The sequence below is a fragment of the Schistocerca americana genome, chromosome 1 (genome assembly GCF_021461395.2).
Source record: "Schistocerca americana isolate TAMUIC-IGC-003095 chromosome 1, iqSchAmer2.1, whole genome shotgun sequence".
NCBI classification, from domain to species: domain Eukaryota; kingdom Metazoa; phylum Arthropoda; class Insecta; order Orthoptera; family Acrididae; genus Schistocerca; species Schistocerca americana.
Window position 1 is genome coordinate 702,457,135 of NC_060119.1, and position 19,198 is coordinate 702,476,332.

At 44.9% G+C, this 19,198-nt stretch overlaps 1 protein-coding gene across 2 annotated transcripts in view; it reads left to right on the forward strand.

The window, feature by feature from the left end:
- The window catches only part of LOC124609585 (neuronal calcium sensor 2), a 454,649-nt gene that overhangs the window by 109,541 nt on the left and 325,910 nt on the right, over positions 1-19,198 (forward strand). The gene's annotated exons all lie outside the window — the stretch shown is intronic.

The following is a 19,198-nucleotide window of genomic DNA, read 5'->3' on the forward strand; positions in this document are numbered from 1 at the left end:
AAGTATCTGTGGTCTTATTTCGTGGCCTTGCTTGGCCGACACCTTGAATGACCAGGACAGATGAGACCGCGAAACGGCGAACTAGCAGCCGAGACAATTAACACACAAAAGTGCTTGAGAGGGCCGCAAAGAACTCTGTGTAGAACTTTTATTTTCTGCAATACCGATGCACTTATCTATTGTCTTAGGAAAGGTTATCACAACTTGCATGTGTGTTTTTGTGTGTGTGTGTGTGTGTGTGTGTGTGTGTGTGTGTGGAGGAGGGGGGGGGGGGGGAGAGAAAGAGAGAGAGAGAGAGAGCCTGTGCGTGCGTAAAACAGTATATCAGCATACATAACTGAGCATTTCGATTATTTTATGCTTGTAACTACTATTTTGTTAATTAAGTGCCGGTACACTCAGACTGCATATCGAGTTTTTTTAATAGGAGCACTACTCGACGACGATATTATTTCATTTGGCCTCCCGTGGCCGTTATAGGAAACACACAGTGACGTTACACTAAAAAAGTGCAGTGGTGACTAAGGGAAGGGCATCGCACTTGAATGATTTCAAAACAGTTTGCATATACTATTGAGTGTTTCAACGTGTCCTCATGAAATATCACGACAAACACTTAACGATAACCCGACCGAAACGCCTTCACTCCTACGTGGGATAGTATTGTGGTCGACTAAACAGAGTGAAGCGGCGCCGTGGAATGGACACTGGCCGCCTATTCGGGAGATTGGTTCGTTGTACCCCGTCTCGCCGCGCCGTCACGAATTAGGTGTTCGCGGTTTTCCTGTATCACTTTCGGCGAATACTGCAAAGATTCTTTCAGTAAGACAACAATAATTTCTGTCCCCCAAAGAAGGATCCATTATTGTATGATTATGTGATAGCGGACCAAACACTGGTAGCAGTTACTTCTGTAAAATATCTGGGAGTATGCGTGCGGAACGATTTGAAGTGGAATGATCATATAAAATTAATTGTTGGCAAGGCGGGTGCCAGGTTGAGATTCATTGGGAGAGTCCTTAGAAAATGTAGTCCAACAACAAAGGAGGTGGCTTACAAAACACTCGTTCGACCTATACTTGAGTATTGCTCATCAGTGTGGGATCCGTACCAGGTCGGGTTGATAGAGAAGATCCAAAGAAGAGCGGCGCATTTCGTCACAGGGTTATTTGGTAAGCGTGATAGCGTTACGGAGATGTTTAGCAAACTCAAGTGGCAGACTCTGCAAGAGAGGCGCTTTGCATCGCGGTGTAGCTTGCTGTCCAGGTTTCGAGAGGGTGCGTTTCTGGATGAGGTATCGAATATATTGCTTCCCCCTACTTACACCTCCCGAGGAGATCACGAATATAAAATTAGAGAGATTCGAGCGCGCACGGAGGCTTTCCGGCAGTCTTTCTTCCCGCGAACCATACGCGACTGGAACAGGAAAGGGAGGTAATGACAGTGGCACGTAAAGTGCCCTCCGTCACACACCGTTGGGTGGCTTGCGGAGTATAAATGTAGATGTAAATGTAGATGTAGAATCTCATCGGAACTGCCACCTTTAATCGCGACGGCACGTTAAACTTCATTTTCCTCCATTTTTGTATGAATTATGACATGGGCGCTGTGAGGCGTTCTGTTCCGCGGCTTGAAAACAAACGAGCCCGAACCACAGAGAGATTGAGACATTCTATTGGCCTTCACACCGCAGCCTGGTAGACGAATTGCACCGGCTGAGCGGATACCAAATTCGTGGCTAATGGGAGGATCCGGCTTCCGTTGAGGAGGAGCGCACTCGAGTCTGGAGGCCGTGGTCCGCCCCCGCCTCCGCCCACGCACCCCCTCCCCACCCCCGGAGGAAGTGGCGAAGCCCACGACCTACAATTGCAGCATCGATCCAATTAACTACGCACCACGGCGGCCGTTCTTGCCGCGACTGCCGCTCGGCGCCTCTCACGTTTTGTCCCCACCTGCTGATTAGCTGACAGCAGATTGCCATCTGTGACTCCTTTCCAGTTGTCATCATCTTTAAGGCTGTTAAGTATAGATATATCCAGATACAGACAAAAAAAGACTTCTGGCAAATAATAAGCTCACTGGACAGAAAGATGGTCATCCGTCAGCAGACATCGAGCTAATATTGTAAAGCACTACCTCTAACCTTGATAACGGCGTTCGATCGGCGAGTAAGAGAAGCCACAAGTTTGTTCAAGAATGCTAATAACCAGCTGAAGGCAAACATTTATAATTAGCCTCGTAGACCCTCCATATTACAGGGGTACTGTTTCCTACGTTTCACCCGCCGTTCGGATCGAGGCAGCTGAGTGTTCGCCAAATTAGACACGTATCCATAGAATTCTGTAAACATTGCTGTTGTTACCTTGGAAGGCGCAAGTGTCTACAGCTCACTCTATGCACTCGGTGGCTTGCATCGTTTCAAAAGACACATTGAAAAATTCGGACCACGTTACACGGCTGCTGTCCACTGTGTGTGTTGTTTGCCTTGCTAAAAGGTCAATTGTATCTACCATCGTGAGCAGTAGGCTTTTTTGAGGTACCTGAATGCAGATCGCCATTTCATGCCGTTCCCTTCGCAGTGTTCGCTAGCAGATTGTTTGAGATGTACCTGCATTCACTGACGTTAGCAATTCCTGTCAGATTTGAAACCAACCGCCACAAGACGTAACGCTCCGCTCCTCTCCTTTCGCTGTCGGCTAAGGTAGTTGTATGATCACTGTTCTTACAACGTGTTGTATGGCTGGGAGTGATACACCATTCCTTGTAAACACGTTGATGCAACAGCACATCAGTCAACTTCATTTACTGTATGCTAGTGGGTAGGTCCAAACTCGACAGCTCATCTCTGGTATTTTATTACTTCTCGACGTAGGCTTATCTGATTCCGTTGGTTCCACACAACCGATTGTAACATACACCACGTCTCTGTAATTACTGACGTCATTGTTGTAGGAATGAAAGACCCGCGACGGTTTTAGATTGATGTTGGTTCTTCAGTGCTGCGTTCTTCAGCTAGCTGTGCTATTGGTTTGCCATCGAACTGGTAAACCTGAGAGTATTGGCGGGCAACTTTACCCCCAAGGTACACGTATTATGGTAATAAAGTTCCAACCGTGTGCCTAAGTGACGCCAAGTAACACAAAAAAGATGAGAATGGTCTCTTTAAATCAGAACATTTTGTACTAGCACTGTGTTTATTATACTTCTGAGTTCATAGAAAACATGCGTACGATATCTGAAGTTCGTGCACAGTACAGTAGCATTCACACTATTCCACAACTCCTCTCGAGTTAGTCTTTGATTTTCTGATTCAGTCCGGTCGCCGTGCTGCCCCATTTCATATCAAACTAACATGAATCGACAACCATTCATGTTCGGCCTGCTTTCCGAACTCCGATGCCTGACTGCGCAGACCGTGGTCGCTTGCGACTCGCTCTGTAGACCCCTCAGGGCAACTGCCTCGACCGGAATCTACAGGTCCCAACACCGCTCCTGTACCCAGATTATGGGGCACCCCAGCAACGCATGTGAGCTTTGGTCCGACCCAGCCCTTTCGTAGAAACATTTTCCGCACGGGATGGACTTGCACATCAGTACGGTAGCTCAGTTTTCACACATTATCCATGCGTCTAAAAGAGTTCTTTCGGACCATCATACAGCGCCAGAGACCACTACAGTGGCTGTCACGAAACTAGGCTGGCGAGCGACATCTCATCTTCTTACAACTTCGCCCGTTAATGATAATTTCAAAAGGCAATAAAAATTGTGAAAAAATTAGACATCTCTGCTTCTAGTCTAGAGTACGATGGAGTACAATCCAAAATTAAATTCTTGCCAGCGTTACGAAAAAAAGTTACAGAATGTTTTCTAGAAAAATAATTCTTTACTTGAACCTGTGGTAGAAAACAGAAGCACTAACACATTTGAACTAAAAAAAAGGAGTATTCTCGAAGTTTATAAATAGGTGCTTGTGATACATATTTCATCATGAAAACATAAAGGCAATCGAGATAAAAAAATAATGTACTGTAAGAGACGTGAAACTAAAAAGTCGTCGCTGATGAATTTGCATTCTATTCGACCTCGTAGAAACTTCAACGAGTAAGTTGTTAAGGAAAGTTTAGTTTTGGTAACCTCTCGGATCGCCTGTGAACGTAATTTATTTACGAGGTACACAGTATACATTTATGAAGCCGCCAGGATTTTTGTTTCGATGGCAGGAGAACGTTCACTGCCCTCTGAAAAGTTTTTATTTGCAGCTATTGCGATCCTCAAACACTGTTTCCGTCAGCCAGAAACCGAAATATGATATAGAAAAGTAACTTCAGGGCAGAGTTTCGGTTCGAGTGGAGCAAAATATATATTTGTTCGTAAGTTTTTGTGAAACCCAAGTTTTATTTAAGTATAGTGCAAGCGTATTGTACTCAACACGCAATGAGCTCGCTGTAAGCAAAAACTTCGTTCTTGCTGTTGCAATATTTCTGCATACCATTAAAAATTTTCGTCCATCGTTACTCTTTCAAAATCGAAATCCATTTGCGTGGAGAAGATGAAGATGTGAGGTCTCTGAGCCAGAATGAATATTTTTTTCACGGAGACAACCCTGCATTTTTCTAGCTGTTGGTCGGTCTCCTCTGTCGTAGTTATCAAGTACAGTTCTGTAAAGTAAATTTTTGGTAAAATTGTCCAATTCCTTAAACTTCCATTTTAGTTTATATCTCTTTCTCGGAGTATCGAAGCACCGGCTCACATCTGGATACTGTGCCGACGTTGATGCACTGTTTTATACGGCACACAGTCGATTCTGAAAAACCACAGAGTGTTGCTGTCTGTTTATGAATTTGTGCAAAGTATATATTATTCCTGGCCAGATCAGTAAAACAGCTTCAGTACGTTCGATATCGTAATTTTAGGTTGTTTTCGAATGTTCCGTCCCCCTTTACACTCGCCGAACGGTGTGTAGCACTACACGTTGATCCTTGCTTGTGCATTATGGTCGCTACAAAAACAGGTCAGTGTACCTGCTCACGAAAGACTGAAATCACACGCGAACACACGATATCAGACGGGAACACTGAACGTACAGCAGACGCTAATCACCTCCACCGTTACAGTGTGTGTGGGTGGGGGTGGGGCCAAGAGAGCTGTGAAGCTGAACGTCACGCAGCGGGTGTGATCTTGAGCTTCGTATTTTGGTGACGACCATTATACGTTAGAATGCCTTGTGTGCATTCAACTCAGGTTTGTAATCTCATTTTTGGTATAGTGAACTGTCATTGACCGAGACAATGAATCAGTTGTATATGTACACTTGATTCCGATTATAAATTAACAATAAGAACCAAGTTCATTAAACACATTTATGCTTCAAGAGATGCCGTTGTACGTAGTTAAAGCTTTAAGAAAAGAGGCTGGTTGATGTTTAATTTCTATTTATAGAAAGGAATTAGAGACGAAATACGAGCTCAGTTGTGGGAGAATGGGAAGTTAAATCGATCGTGACGATATTTGGAGAAACTACGCCATTGTTCGTCTTACGTGATTTAGGAGAACTAAAATACTACGCAACCAAGAGGTGACCGAAGGAGATTTGAACCGCAATCCCCCGAATTCGAGTCCTGTGCCTTTAACAATGCTTTGTGCTATGGCAGTTTGTTTAATTCTACAGAAAAAGCAAATGAAGCCTGCCCGGTGGGTCGTTGCGTTCTTCAGTCCGAAGACTGATCTGACACAGTTCTCTATGCTATCCTAACCTGCGTAAGAACCTGCATTACCGCGGAACCACCACAACCTACATGCACCTCAACCGCTTACTGTAGTCACACTTCGAGCTCCCGCCGCACTTGCCTCCATTATCACAGTAATCGTTCCTTGAACCTGCATCACAGTGCGTGCTGCCAACGTGTCGCGCCTGTCAGTCAAGTTCTGCCGTGAAGATCTTTTGTCCCCGACTCGATTCAGTACCTCTGTTAAAATTACATACCTCTATTAAAATTATAAATTTAGCGGATTCGACTAAAACTTCGGATATAAAGCATTTTAAGCTATCTTATAACAAATTAGAAGTCGAAATGTCCGTAGCCTATTCAGATGTTTTATTCGATATTTTACATTTTTCAGTCAAAATCGCAGACACATTCCTCGCCAAGTCATTATTGCTGTCAGAAGGGTTGCTGTCGGGTTACCCGTTGGGAGAAGGTTCGAAAAGCAGATCTTTTACCTCAGGTGATATTTGTTTATCTCCTTCACTAGCCATTTCCTGGAATTTCGAGATGAGTGGTTTCGAAGCTGCCAGAAGGCCATGGGATACGTCATGCGTCGTCTTCTCACAGGAATATCTGCGCGTAAAAGCCTTGGTGACGCAGGATGCCCTTATCCCGGGCTTCCTGGTCATCTTGACACAGTCGACCAATCGGCAACGGAGCAGTTTCGATTGTAGCATATTCGTACATCAAAGCTACGTGGTCAGATGTCGGCATCGGGCTCTATTGAAGTATACCGTGCATTAGTGAACAATAATTATATGCCGCGTGGCAATTGGCACAGTAAAAAAATGACTGTCCACTAACACCACGCAAATATGCGTACGGAATTACATTTGATGCTGTCAGCTATAATATGAAGTGGAAGCACGCGTAGGCGTTCTCGCTTCGCACGCCCGGGTTCCCGGGTTCGATTCCCGGCGGGGTCAGGGATTTTCTCTGCCTCGTGATGACTGGGTGTTGTGTGATGTCCTTAGGTTAGTTAGGTTTAAGTATTTGTAAATTCTAGGGGACTGATGACCATAGATGTTAAGTCCCACAGTGCTCAGAGCCATTTGAACCACGCGTAGGTAAATTGGTAGCCAGTGATTTCGGATAATATCGGTAATAATTTAGTTTTCAATCGATATACGTTACTACACTGATTAAAAATGTCATAAACGTACCTTCTGGAGTGCTCCCTATCTTATTTTATGCTGACAGCTGGGCAGGACCGGCGTTGTATATTGAGCATGCTACACGAACAATATCTGAAAAATGTGTCGTTGTCCTATTCACTGTTTACCGGCAACTGTCGCGGACTTATTATAACCAATGGTTCAAATAGCTCTGATCACTATGGGACTTAACTTCTAAGGTCATCAGCCCCCTAGAAATTAGAACTACTTAAACCTAACTAACCTAAGGACGTCACACACATCCATGCCCAAAGACCGTAGTGGGCGAGCCTTTTCCAGACTGTAGCGCCTAGAACAGCTCGTCCATCCCGGCCGGCTATTATAACGACTTGTGACTAGAATGCTGCCGTAGCATTTGACGAGAATGCACCAGTGATACCTACACAAGATTTCGCGTAATTTAAAGAGGGGCGTGCACATTTTTCTTTTCTATGCTGTCCACGTTTTGAAGCAAGTTGACTGACTTTGCGGCGATAGAAATTCAGAATTGGGATGTGTTGTCTGGTGTTTATCCAATTTATGGCAAGTTTAATCGCATAGAAGAGCAAACAAGGCTGAATACCGGAATATCTACTCACATTAGTAGTAGAGCTTAATCCGACGCGTGTCTTCGTTTATAGCGCATGTCTTCGTTTATAGTACAAAAGTTTTTGTGATACATAATGACTGCATTAGCAACGTTGTGTGGTGGTAGCGTGTCTCGTGCCTTCTCAGAGCCCGTCTTGGGCTCGCACGGCACTATTTTCGCGAGTAGCCGTACTTTTCGATGAGCCCGTGCTTCACATTCATTTAGTGCGATCTCAGACGCGAGCGCCGCGTCAAAGGAAATCAAGCCTCGGCGGGCTGCAGCCTTTTGCCTTTCGCCTGCAGTTGGCCGGCCGCGACGCCTCATCGGGCTCTGTTCCCTTGCCTTCCTTCCTTCCTCCCTTCCTTCCGTTCCCTGCTTGCTCTTTGAAGTCGCTGCCCCGAGAGGCGCCTTGCGCAAGGCACCGCTGCGCAAACAGGCCGCGCTGCTCCTCCGACTCACGCGCGCCCGTATTTCATCCGCGCCGCCGGCTCCCCATTTTGTTTTGCTCACGCCGTGTGACTGCCGCGCCTTAAAGACCTCCACCATCGTACGATTTCTCCCTTTTTTCGTTCACCACTTATTTTACCAGGATAAGCTAGGAAAGGCAATCGCATAGAGAGAGAGAGAGAGAGAGAGAGAGAGAGAGAGAGAGAGAGTTTTGACATTGTTGATTGGACTACACTATTTGAAATTTTGAAGATACCAGGGATAAAATGCTGGGAGAGAAAGCTTGCGTACAGCTTAGACAGAAACCAGACTGCGGTTATAACAGTCGAGGGGCACGAAAAGGGAAGCAGTGGTTGAGAAGGGAGTAAGAGAGGGTTCTAGCACAGTCTAACATTATACACAATAATCAGTTATTCAAAATGACAGTCACAGTCGCATTATTTATTTTGCCTCCATCCGGTTTCAACCCGCGACCGGTTGGAATCGAGCCAGCGACCAAATGGTGTAAATTGCCCTGAAGATGACCCCGTCACGGCTTGAAACCGGTTGGCGGCAAAATGAGTTATGCTATTGTGACTGTCATGTTGAATAATTGATTATAAGTAAATTAATCGCTGTTTACCTCCATACAACTATGTTGTCTAAAAATTTAACATTATACAGTCACGACACTCACTGCTGCGAAAATGGTTCCGTTTGACAGTTGAAACGGCACTAGCGCCCCTAGCGGCGAGAAAGCCAACTGTAAGATTAATAGTTGTGTTTATTTTTCTACTTATCTAATTAACGAAATAGTTATTACATTTTTGCGTTTCAAGCACTAGTAAATCAACAGACATGAATGATCATGAAATAAACGTAAAATCAGCCGACTCTCAGTGGTTCAATGAAATAAGTTATAACTTATTCACGAAGAAATACTTTCGATTATGCGTATATCTGTTGCTTACTTCGCTGAAAGCAAGAGAATATAACCACAGATTTGACGCATGGGAAGTATGTATCTCTGTCGTTGTCCGTTCTTATCATAATATCCACTTTCCTTTACAAGGAAGAAATTTGTGTGGTGTCTAATGATTCGTGCGAGTCTTCCTACACTTCAGTTTCTAGTGTAAGAATATTTTTGTAAATACAGTTACTTTTGCTTCAGAAGCGAGTGTGTTGAATATTCTTGCCTCTTGTTGCTCAGATCTAGCAATAATTGTGCAATTGGTTTGTTCTGTGTTAGGAAACAATTTAATTGCTTCTGACGTTTTATTATCACGTCTGTGTGGTTTTCCCGCCAGCCAAAGTTGCGATGGCGTTCTTCGTATGTTAAATAATGTAGGAATTGCTTTCCATGCAGGTTTTCTACGGAGCACATCCACTAATTTGTCTGGAAGTGTAGTGACGAAAACCTCAAGTTGTTGAATAAATGCAGACGTCTTTTTGAAAAAGACCAGGTTTATTCACTAGTGTTTTTTTTTCTTAAAAAAAAAAAACTACATCCTTGAGTAAATATCTGTTGGTTACAAGAGAATCGTAAATAAACTTCCCTGTAATGTACTGTTTCGTATCTCCCAGGGACCTTAGGGAAATAAAGAGGACAAATATGGTGTCATTTTTAGTTAGATTTTTGAGGTGCTACATACACTTCCTATATAAAAGCTACGTTACGAATCAATATAAATGATACTATTCACACCCATCCGGTATCGTACTCAGAAGTGCAGTTTTCCGGCCACGTTCAAGGAGAACACATAAAAGCTTCGACTTTTACTGATGACATCATAGGACTCCGAAGAGTTGTTGAATGGAATGGATAGTGCCTTGAAAAGGCAGAGAAACACGGCGACAATCAGTTCAAATAAGACGAGAATAGAAGCTTTTGCAACGCGCTACTACAGAAAAACGCTGAAAATTTAATTGGCATATCAAATAACTAATGAAGATGTGCTGAATCAGATTGCGGGTGGGGAGGGGGGGTGGGGATAAATGTGTAGCGCAAAATGAAGGGCTCAGTTGATGTGTCACATCCTGAGGCAACAAAGAGTAGTCAGTTTGGTAATGGAGGAAAGCATGTGGTGTAAAAAATTTTACAGGGAGACAGAGGCATACATACAGTAACGACGTTCACATGATCTACGTTGCGGCAGTTATTGAGAGATGAGGAGACTAGCAGAGGACACTGTGGCGTGGAGAGCTGCATCAAATGAGTCTTCCTGCTGAAAACCCTAACTGCAAGACTGTACGATTAATACAGAACCGCAGTGAAGTGATTTGTGTAATTTACTTCTATGAATGAATGTTCTGTAGAGTCCCACGTTCATGTTTGTCCACATATACAGTGCAGTTTAACATGCACAGTACCATCTTAATGGGGGTGTGTTGCAAAAGTTGTTCATTGCGAAGAGTGCTTTATACGAATGTAAAACTCACTAAATTCTAGAAAGTTCTGTGTATTAGTGAAAATGGCATGCGGGAAAAGTCAGGTCCAGTGATCGCTAATGTGCCGCCATTTAGGATCTTCTACAGGACGCTTGTCTTAGGTTGATGGAACTGTCCGAAGATATGACAGCACGTCGTAAATCGTGACGAAGCCATTAACGTTAAGCGTGTAGTTAGTCTTCCTAAGATGAGTCACAATAGCCATTACACAAAGTATTTTTCGAACTGTTCAACACAGCGAAATAATGTTTCCTGTAGCTGATAGAAAACAAAAGGGCCATACTTTTGCTCTTCGTTTAATAGTTAAAACTTTACTTCTGTCTAACGAGATACAAGAAGGACTAGAACTTAGTTATGCACTATCTTACACAGTCTTCTGCAGACGTGTAGTGATACGACGCGCGATTTCTCCTTTCACCTTGTTATCTTACGTGTTTGCCGCTACACCCAACACCCTTGACTGGAATGTTTAGTATATTATCTTCCTCGTTGTGTGTAAACGTTTTACAAAAATGATAACAAGTGTCATATACATGTGTCTTTCCCATTAGAATGCCCCTCTGTTCTTCATTTTACCCGTATATGCTGTAGTATGGAGTTAAATAAGAAAAGAAAGCGAGTTGTGTAATGCTACGCTGTCATCTGACTGTATTATATGATACTCATGGCCTGTTAAGAACAAAATTTGGAAATTTGTGGTAAGGTCTTATGGGACCAAACTGCTGAGGCCATCGGTCCCTAAGCTTACACACTACTTCGTCTAACTTTAACTTACACTAAGGACGACACACACACACACACACACACACACACACACACACACACACACACACACACGCCCAAGGGAGGACTCGAACGTCCGACGGGAGAGCCGCGCGGACCGTGACAAGACGCCTCAGACGCATGTTACGAACAACCTGGGGCGTAGGTACATGTCCAGAAAGTCTGTTCTGTATACGCATAAACGACGGGTGGGCAACCGGCGGCGGCCCGAGGGCTGAATCCGGCCCGCGATTGGTTTCAACCCGGCCCGCGGAAGAAATTCGTGGGAGTTAGCGGGGAGGGGACGCTCACGTTGTATATATTTGGTGTTGCAGCAACAACCCTTCTCTATACTATGTTTCATCGTTAGTCTTTTCCGACAAATATTTAAAAAACGCTTGCTAGTAGTGCTTGTAGATATTAACACAGTCAGTTTCAGGGAGTCGAACGAGCTACTCTTAATTGCTTGTCGACTAAAATTGCCATACTGATTGCCAATTTTTTTTTTACTATCCTTTCTCATATCGACATTAATAGATATTTCTTCTCCGTTGTCGACGTATTAGAACTCTTCAGTTTTGAAATCGAAGGTAAATTTATACTGAATTAGCTGCAACCAGTTACTCGTATAGGCCTTTACTTTTCGATGATGCCATTGCAAGATGCCTGAGGTCCCATGTCCAGGTTTTCAGATTTATTTACGTATCTTGAGTATTGTTTCTTTACTAACGGCGTTACAGAATTTTGCAACGGAAGTTTCTAAGAGAGCTATTGTAAAACGTTTGTAAGTAAAGAAACAACGTTCACGACGCGAAAATAAGTGCAAAGCGTTTGAAGATGGGGTGAAAATAAAAGCGTATTTTGAGGCATAGTTTGTTGGCGTGACGTGTCGGGAAAGCTACGCCATTCATATTGGTGCGTTACCCCACGAACATTAACGTCACGGACGCTATAGTTTTGATTTTATGCGTTAGGAGCGCTGTTGTCGCGTCACGTGACGAGGCAGCCCGCGAGATTAAATAGGTATGTGAATCAGGCCCATGGGCCAACAAAGGTTGACCATTCCTGTTTTTCAGGAGCTTTCACTTGGTTCTAAAGCAAACGCTCGACTGGATATCGCCTTCCAAATATTCCGAGTTGGTATTCCATCTGCCCCAGTAAAAGCTCGCCTTGTATTTGGCTGAAAAGCCCGTGGGTCTTCGAAGTGTCATTACTCAAAAAGCCCACTTTACGTTTAGGGGTTTTAAGTATTAAAATTGTACGCATAACGTTGTGGTTTGAACTAGCCACAATAATGCAGTCCAGTAGAGTGGAGTAAAGCAGAGATGAGGCGAGAGTGAAAGCGCAGATGTAGCTCGTCTGCCCCTGTGTCCTCTCCTGCCGCCACCCCCGCCACGCAGTTGCTGCTGCTGCTGGTAGTGGTGGTGGTGGTGGTGGTGGTGGTGGTGGAGCTCCCAGGGGGCACAGTAATAATACGCCGGCCAGAACGCAATTATTGGCCGCAATCTAGCGGCGACCCGGGGCGGCACACCCAGGCCGGACCCGGACCCTCGCCGGCAGCTGTGCTGGGCGGCTAAGCAAGCCGCCCACGCGCAGTACCTCACGCTACTGTCGGCCTCACTGCCCACCCTCACCCAACATGTGTTACTACCCGCCGCGTCCACGCCGCTCATCACAACCCTGCATTTTCGTCCAACGTCCGATTAGACTCTCTTTGTTCAACTGGTTCCTTATAATTAGGTTGGTCTATTCTTGATTTTTGTGACATAGTGGTGGAGTCATCTCTTGAAGTAGACCTGACGTCCGGCGTACTACAAGGAAATGTGCTAGGACCGCTGATGTTCTCAGATTTTAAATGGTGCATCAGAAACAAATATAGGTAACGCTCTTTTCCGGAACGTCATTTCTTTCAAAATTGAGTCTAACAATGTATCGTTAGTATTGTTTCTCATGGCACAGTTTATTTATAGTCTATAATACGACTACATGTCCGCCCCGGTAGCCGAGTGGTCAGCGTGACAGACTGTCAATCCTAAGGGCCCGGGTTCGATTCCCGGCTGGGTCGGAGATTTTCTCCGCTCAGGGACTGGGTGTTGTGTTGTCCTAATCATCATCATTTCATCTCCATCGACGCGCAGGTCGCCGAAGTGGCGTCAAATCGAAAGACCTGCACCAGGCGAACGGTCTACCCGACGGGAGGCCCTAGCCACACGACATTTCCATTTTTTATACGACTACATAATGTACATCTCTCTGTGGATCCAATCTACACTGTACAGCACGGGAAACTTCGTTATTTGAAACCCGCGCCACACAGCAGCCGGTAGCCTTTGTTGGTTGGGGCAGAGCGCACCTAAAGATTTTTTTTTTTTTCAAGAGATTGGTTTAGTAAAGATCACGCAGCGGAAAAGAGAGGAACGCGCGTGCGCCGTGGCGACTTAGTTTTCCTGTAGCTGTTCGGTCGCCACAGCCCAGCGTGCATTCCGGCAGCACTTTAATAACGCGCCTGCGGTTCGTGCTTCTGATCGAAAATCGAATATTATGTCGGTGGGCACATTTATGAATACTGGTAGTGTGCAGGTGGAGAAACCAAGACCCTGAAGAACCACCAAGAACCAAGGAAACGTCGTGAAAGTAAGACTGGCGATTTTGAATTCCCGCAAGCGATCTGCACGCTAACATGCAACTGCTCTTGCAATTCCTGGGCGCACAATGACACGAATTCTTGGTGAAAATTCAAAATTTCATCCATACTAGCTGGCAGTGGTTGCACGCACTTAATCCACGCGATTTTGTTTCTCGAAAAATTCCGCACGAAACCTCCATTGAAAACCTGCCTCATGACGAGGCGCATTTTCGTTTATCTGGATGCGTAAATAAACAAAACATACATTGTTGGAGTGGCACGAACCCTCGCGAACTTCGTGAGCAGCCCCTGCGTATAGAACGTGTGATTGTTTCGTGTGCATTATCTAAAACTGTCACTATCGGCACATGGTTTTTCAAAGAGCACGGTAGGGCAATTACGGTCACTTCTGAAAGTTCTGTCCAGGTGATTGACGAGTTTTTTCTTCCCGAACTTCAAGAAATGGATATGAGGGATGTCTGCTTCCAACAAGACGGCGCCAGGGGTGGCACGGCGCTAACATCAGTGACTCTGCGCGAACACCCGGTCCGTCTCATTTCTGTGAGTGGCGATCTTCAGTGCCCAGCACGCTCGCCAGATTTAGCCTCCTGCTACTTTTTCGTTTGGCGCTGTCTTAAATCCTTGGTGTATACCATTCCGTCATGGCCCCTGTTTGAGCTGCGGGGCAATATTCGTGCTGCTGTTGCCGACATAGAGAGATATATGCTCGACGGAATGGACCGAAACTTCCGATTTCGACTCACCAAATGCACTGAGCGGAACGTAGGCCAGTCTCAAAGTATCATTTTCAGAAACTAATGAAGTAATGTTTTAAATGTACCTCTATGTATACAAAAGGAAAATAAAATTACTATCTCCAGTACTTTCTGTTTTATGATTTTTTTAAAAAAAGTAAGAAAGTTTCCCCGTCGCATCACAGGTATATTTTCACCATTTTGCCATCAGTAGTCAAATTGTAATTTCTGTGTATAATGTTTGGTGTATAATTTAGGGAGTGTGTTAAAATGTAGACGAAACGTCTAATAGGTTCGATTATTTGAGCTCTATCTAAATGAAGTGGGACAAAAACTTGTGCATACACAAGAAGAGATCCGTCGAGAAGCGCAAAGTACCGTCCAACGCACAAAGCTGTAGCAGACTTTGCTGTTGTTGCCTCTCAAAGGTAATGATAACGTTATGTTGCAGAGGAATGGATCAACACATAATCATCAAGTTTCGTCAGAAATGAGAAAGAGACCTGCTACAGAGACGCGTGCGAAGTTTGTGTAAGTTTATGGAACAGAAAACATCGCCAGAAGATGTGATAACAAGGCTCTTCTCGCTTTGCTTATGGAAAGAAAAATGGTAAACCTGCGATCAGAAGACCGCTAACAAAATCAACCATAGGAAAGATCGAGGAAATGCGGCAGTGCTGCACGAAATCTCCCACTCTCTGAGAGTAGTGTGGAAGATATGTATCAACACAGTTTGGAAAGGCTTAAAAACTTGCTTCTGGCAGCTATGTTCAGAGCTGGATATGCTTTTCCCCTTATGAAGGCAGTCCGCAACTGCCTGTATTGCGTTTCGACTGACATTCGAAGACATGTTCTGTCAGTGCTTCGGAAACAGTATTTCTTTTAGAGTTTTCACAGCAACGAAATGACCAAATCATCCAGCTCATAAGGTATGCATTTTACAGCTCATGTTCACTAATTTTTGTCTTCATTTGGTCGATACTACCTCCTCCAAAAATATTGAAAGAAAAGAGCTTGTAGTAGAAGACATTTGTTTGAGTGTATCGAACAAATTCTCATAGCTCTTAAGGTATGTACTTGAGACCCATGTTTAGTGGACATTTTTTTTACTTTTTAGTCCAGAATACCTTCTCTCAACATATGGAAAGCAAAGAGCTTGCAGTAAAGTGGTCCACTGTCAGCGGTATCAGAACGATTTTCGACTAAGTATGAAACCTCCCGGCAGATTAAAACTGTGTGCCGGACCGAGACTCAAACTCGGGACCTTGGCCTTTCACGGGCAAGTGTTCTACTGGCAAGCTGAGTGTACGGGTCGTTGAGTCGCGCTTGGGCAGCTCAGTCGGTAGAGCACTTGCCTGTGAAAGGCAAAGGTCCCGAGTTCGAGTCTCGGTCCGGCACACAGTTTTAAACTGCCAGGGAGTTTTCATATCACCGCACACTCCGCTGCAAGGTAAAAATTCCTTCGACTAAGTAATTTCCGTACCAAGGTCCCTTACCTCAAATTGATATATATACCCCTTTCCGTCTTGCCATAAAGTTCATAACATCATCACGGAATCACCCTTTATACAGTAGTCGGCAGCGATCGGTAAAACATCTGAAAACAGAGTTCAGAGTTGGTGGAGGCAAACGTTTTTCGGACCACACTGTCAGCACACATTGTTGAACATGGAGCTCTGCAGCAAACCATAAACATCTTCAGTTACGATTGCAGTGGACACCAGATCATAGAGATTGGACCGTAGAGCAATGGAAACGTTTCGCCTGCTCGGATAAATCACGTTTCTTGCTGCACATGGTCGATGGTCGCAAGCCGTCGTCTGGGTAAACATCTACTCGAAACTTTGAACGCTCCACAGACGCAGGACGCTGGGGACAGTATTATGCTGTGGGAGACTTCCACCTGGGCTTTTATGGAACCAGTGGTAATAACCGAAGGCACCATGATAGACTGCGCGTGTCACAAGGGTAGAATCGCGCTACATTGGTTTTAGGAGTATGATAGTGAAATCACGACAATTCCGTGGCCACCAAATACGCTTCACCTGCACTCTTGGCGCTATCAGGCACAGACTCCACGCCCATAAACCACCGGCCTGCAATTTATGGAAACTGCGTGACCAGTGGGTAGACATCTAGTGGCACATACCTCCGGAAGTCCACCAAGCGCCTGTCGAATCCATGCCACACAGAATCGCCGTTTCATTGTGTTCCAAAGGTGGGTCAGCACCTTATTAAGCAGGTGGTCACCATGTTTTGGCTCATCAGTGTGAGCATTGCCATACGTGGACCCAAAACTTGACTGGCTAGACGAAGCTGACCCCGCCGACGTGCCGTGAGCTGCAGCGACTCAGACGTTCGCCCGCTAGTCCGGGCGCCGCGGCTAGGCCAGACCCCATAGAGTGCGGCCGGTTCCGGGCAGACGCGCCTCTAAATTAGCTGGCCGCCGCTGAGTGCTGGTCGCCGTCGCGGCTCGCTTCATCCGCCTCTGCGCGCCCCACGTCGCCCGCCAACTGTCGCATTCCGGCGCTTAATTAAAGGCTACACAATAACCAATTACTGCTGGCTCCACTCACTGTGTTAAAGCCGCGCTCTTAAGAAGACGCAGCGCTTTACACGTGCAGCGCTAACTGTGCAACAGATTTGCAGTACCCTGGGTAACATTGCAATATCGCATAAACATAAAACTTGTAACTAAAGTTGACACCACTTCCACTTTAGCATCTTTTTTATAGCTTTTAACTCATAATCTGCTGTACGCTCTCCGAAAATACAATTTCAGTTCAACTGTATTCACACAATCGCCCGGAGATATTACATGGTACGCGTCGTCAGAGAAAGTAAGATATGTCTGGTAACTTCCTTTCAGCGACATTTGAAGAAACTGTATGAATAATTTATTTAAGCAAACAATTCTGCGCAGCAGATATCTCAAACAGTTAAATATTATGCCGCAAAAACTTAGTTTTGATCTCTTATTAAATATCATAGACATAACTGTCAAATATTTCATTTTGTTTCATTATAAGTAGGTTAAAAGTAAGGAAATTTGGTGCTTCAAAGTAGTATGTGCACGCCAATTTCATCCGTTCTCCTTGATGAACTTCTGAACCTCGTTTTACTACTGTTTTTTTGTTTGTTTTTGTTTTGTTTTGTTTCATCCATACGGTTTCCTCGAAAAGCCTGGAAACCAAAGAGATTCTAGTGGAAGAGATCTATTTGACAGTATCGAAGATGAACAAGTGCTCATATGTCTTAAGTTATGCATTTTACAGCTTCTGTTCAATAGTCTATTGTTCTTGCTTTGATCCTTACTACCATCTCTGAAAGTCGTCTACCCTACAGTCGTATCAACAACAGTAACGTTACGTGTATTCCACAGTCCACTCACAACTTTCGGCTCGGTCGTTTCCGGACCGGGGTCCCACGTCTCAGATTGATACATTTACCCTTCTCCAGTAAAGTGAGAGAAGCAGTCATCAATCCGAAGACTGGTTTGAACACCACACTACTCTACTGGAGTTGGTCCTGCTGGAGATGGCACGCCGTTGCCTTCCTCCGATCTTTGAAATTACTTAACCAGCCAGTTACAGGGAGACCTGCAGTTTAACGTGGATTCCGAACCACGGTCCAACTTGGCGTTTTTCATGTCAATAAGCATCGTCAAAGGGGAAGTAAGTGCTAATTGACAGATAAAAAGCCTAGGATTGACCGTCCGCAGCTCGTGGTCTTGCGGTAGCGTTCTCGCTTCCCGCGCCCGGGTTCCCGGGTTCAATTCCGGGCGGGGTCAGGGATTTTCTCTGCCTCGTGATGACTGGGTGTTGTGTGATGTCCTTAGGTTAGTTAGGTTTAAGTAGTTGTAAGTTCTAGGGGACTGGTGACCATAGATGTTAAGTCCCATAGTGCTCAGAGCCATTTGAACCATTTTTAGGATTGACCGGGGCCGAATCCGATATCTTCGGAGTGGAAGTCTGGCACTTAACACCGAACCACAGCCATTATCTCTGAAAGTTGTAACCTCAGGCTTCCGACTTCCGTGTTCTCTGATGAGGCGTGGTCGTCCAACACCTTACCGCCTACCCGTGGTTTCACCGTCCTTCAACCACTTTCCATAGACGCTCATGACACTAACACGCCAACAACTGAGCTGCTTCACCGTCTCTGATATACTCTTCTCCAGGCACCTGGCCGTCACAGTGTACCCTTTCAGCGGATTTCCCCATATACATCCGTAGCGTCGGAAAAATGGTTTCCCACTCGATTCTGCTCCGCTTATGTACTTTCCTTACCACGTCACGGGCCCGCAACGCCAGCAGGCGGCATTTCGTCTCGTGGTCGGTAGTGATCACAGGGCTTTCGCTCATCTCTGTAATTGGTTCATTAGTCGTCTGAATTGTAAGTGGAATGTAGACATAATTCTTGTGCTTACCTACTGTTAAGGCTACGTTTTCGGTGGGCACGCATGAAACTTCAGCTGCTTTATGTTAGACGTGCGTATCTGACGCGCACAAGAGCTTGCGTATTTAATGCTTACAGCAGCACTACCTGTCTAACCAAAACAATGTAGATCTTCCAAAAAGTTTATTGTGTATTGCACAATTAGCAATGACTGTGATACGAAGTTTTTAAGATAGTAAGTTAACTATTTTTGATAACAGCAGGAGTCAATTATA